This window comes from Capsicum annuum, chromosome 11 (assembly GCF_002878395.1).
Source record: "Capsicum annuum cultivar UCD-10X-F1 chromosome 11, UCD10Xv1.1, whole genome shotgun sequence".
Lineage (NCBI taxonomy): Eukaryota > Viridiplantae > Streptophyta > Magnoliopsida > Solanales > Solanaceae > Capsicum > Capsicum annuum.
This window is the reverse complement of record NC_061121.1, coordinates 11,707,840-11,710,201: the sequence shown is the minus strand read 5'-3', so window position 1 is coordinate 11,710,201 and position 2,362 is coordinate 11,707,840. Positions and strand designations below refer to the sequence as shown.

The window sequence follows — 2,362 nt, the reverse complement described above, 5'->3', positions numbered from 1 at the left end:
ATTACTTGAAAGGATCACCACAAGAAATCAAAATGAAGAGTGATCAACTAAATCATAGGTTGATTTTGGCTGAAGAAAAGGAGGATGGCCTAAAAAAATTATTGTATAGTTTGTTGTTGGTGTTGGTTTTCTGGAAAGGTATAATAGGGATGTAGGAAACTGATAAACAGATGTATGTTTTCTTAAATCAACCATGGGTGTAATCTATAATTATGAGAGAATCACTTATATGGCGTTTATCATCAACCTCTATAAACCATGACAGTAACTGAACATAGCAATCAACTGTTTAATCTAAAAAGACAATGGAATAACTGGACATAAGTAAATGTCATCACTGAGATGCAAAATATATTAATTAAATTATCCATAAAATCCTAATCATTAAAAACAACAAATCATTAAGAAAACTATTTGTTTCAAACCACTAAATTACATGTTATTATCATTGAGTTCCTTAACAATCTCATGCCCACTTCATTTTCTACATCTTTTTTCTCCTCATCTTCTACTTCTTTCTTCTCATTTTCTTTCTCTTCTTCTTTTGCTGATGATTTCTTCCCTTCTTCAATAATTTCAACCTCCTGTTCATCCACTACTTTTTCATCAACTGCCTTCTCGTTTTTCTCTTCTTCTTCTGATGATTTCTTTTCACCATCTTCTTCTGTTTTCTCCTTATTTTTTGATTTTTCTTTAGCTGTTGGCTCTTCTTCTTCTTCTTCTTCTTCTTCTTCTTCTTCTTCTTCTTATTCTTTCTCATCTTGTTCATCTACTGCCTTCTCCTCTTCCATTTCTTCTTAATTCTTCTCTTCTTAACGTTTTCATCTGCTGCAGCAATGTTAGTCACTATGACTATAAGTTCTTTGAGATTTACTTGATACCGGCTACGAGGTACTATCGAGGTGCATAACATTTTTTTGAAAGTATTACAAAAACTATGCAGGAAAATTAAATTGAAAGAGCAAAAAATAAATTAGTTTACCTTCATCTTGTTGCTTCTTCTTATTCTTTTCGATTCTCCTCAATCTCTAATCTCTAACAAAAAAAGCAATATCCAGAACACTTTTCTTAATCAAATCAACATATTCACGCAGGTCATTATCATTAGAAGAATCTGGTGCAGTTATGAGTCCACTTGAACCAGCATGATCACTATCATGTGATGGACTTGGAACACAATTGTAACTATCCAAATCTTTGTCTTCGTCTTCGTCTACGACCTCCACTGATGAAGTCAAGACAACTACGAGTTTTAACTGCACCTTCAAGGAATGGATGGACATATTCTTAACTTCATCCTTGTATGGCTTAAATGTTTTCATGTATCTCTTCTCCGTCTCACGGACAGTAGGGGTAAGGTACGAGTGCACAATCTATAAAAAAATAAATATAAATTACACGACATTCACTAATATAATAATGTTATTATCATATTATAATAAGTATAATTTTATCCCGTGTTGTTTTCTTCATACTTAAATGGGTCGCCTTCCATTATGTTATCACACTTCGACGTGTGTCATCTAAGAAGATGGAAAATGGACAAAGGAAAATCCAATGACTTACCGGCGTACCTTTTCAGATGAGGAAAGCCTTATATATCCAAACCTGCAATCAATAGAAACTTAAGTAAATCTACAGGATTTTTGTATTAGTACATAAACAGGTAAGAGTCTATAATAAATCAATAAGATGGTAGATTATAAGTACCATAAATGCTCAAGGAAAGTCATATAAAGCTTACGATGTATTATTCCTCTTCACAAACACTTCTTTCTGCTTACTCAAATCAATCTTCTTTTTAAATAGCTCAATGTTATCCTAAACGACTCTTTTTCCCATGGATACCTCCTGAAGAAATCTAAATCAACCGTCATCTTAGTGTGGTCTGAATCCATCTTCTTCGATGGGTCCTTTGATAGCAGTATTGAGTGCACGAATCAAATCAAAATGCACTTTAACTTTTGTTGATTAGTCAACCTATTATCTTTGATCAGGATAATCAGCCTTGTAGCAGTAATGTTTTACTTCTTCGTCACCTTAAAATGAAAGTTGTCACCATTTTGGAGGACTTTGTTCATTTTTAATTCACGGAGATATGTTGAACAATTTAGTCTCATAACCAGAGCAAATTCCTTTAAGCCGAAACAAGTTGATTTATAGTTCACACAGAATAAAATTTCATGCAGTTTTTTTTATTGTTTTTGATACATCGCAACAACACATAATGGATCATCCGTCCGTTAAACTTAAAATGTTCCGCCATATGCCTCAAGTGTTCGAATTAGGTCTTTTTAAAATCAACATATAACTTTTGTTCAATTAGAATCTTTCTGAACTCTCGACAGACCGCCATTCTTGC

At 33.1% G+C, this 2,362-nt stretch overlaps 1 pseudogene; it reads right to left on the bottom strand.

Moving 5' to 3' along the window:
• The window catches only part of LOC107846738, a 34,017-nt pseudogene extending 32,140 nt beyond the window's left edge, over positions 1-1,877 (bottom strand).
• Positions 1,878-2,362: the final 485 nt, after the last annotated feature.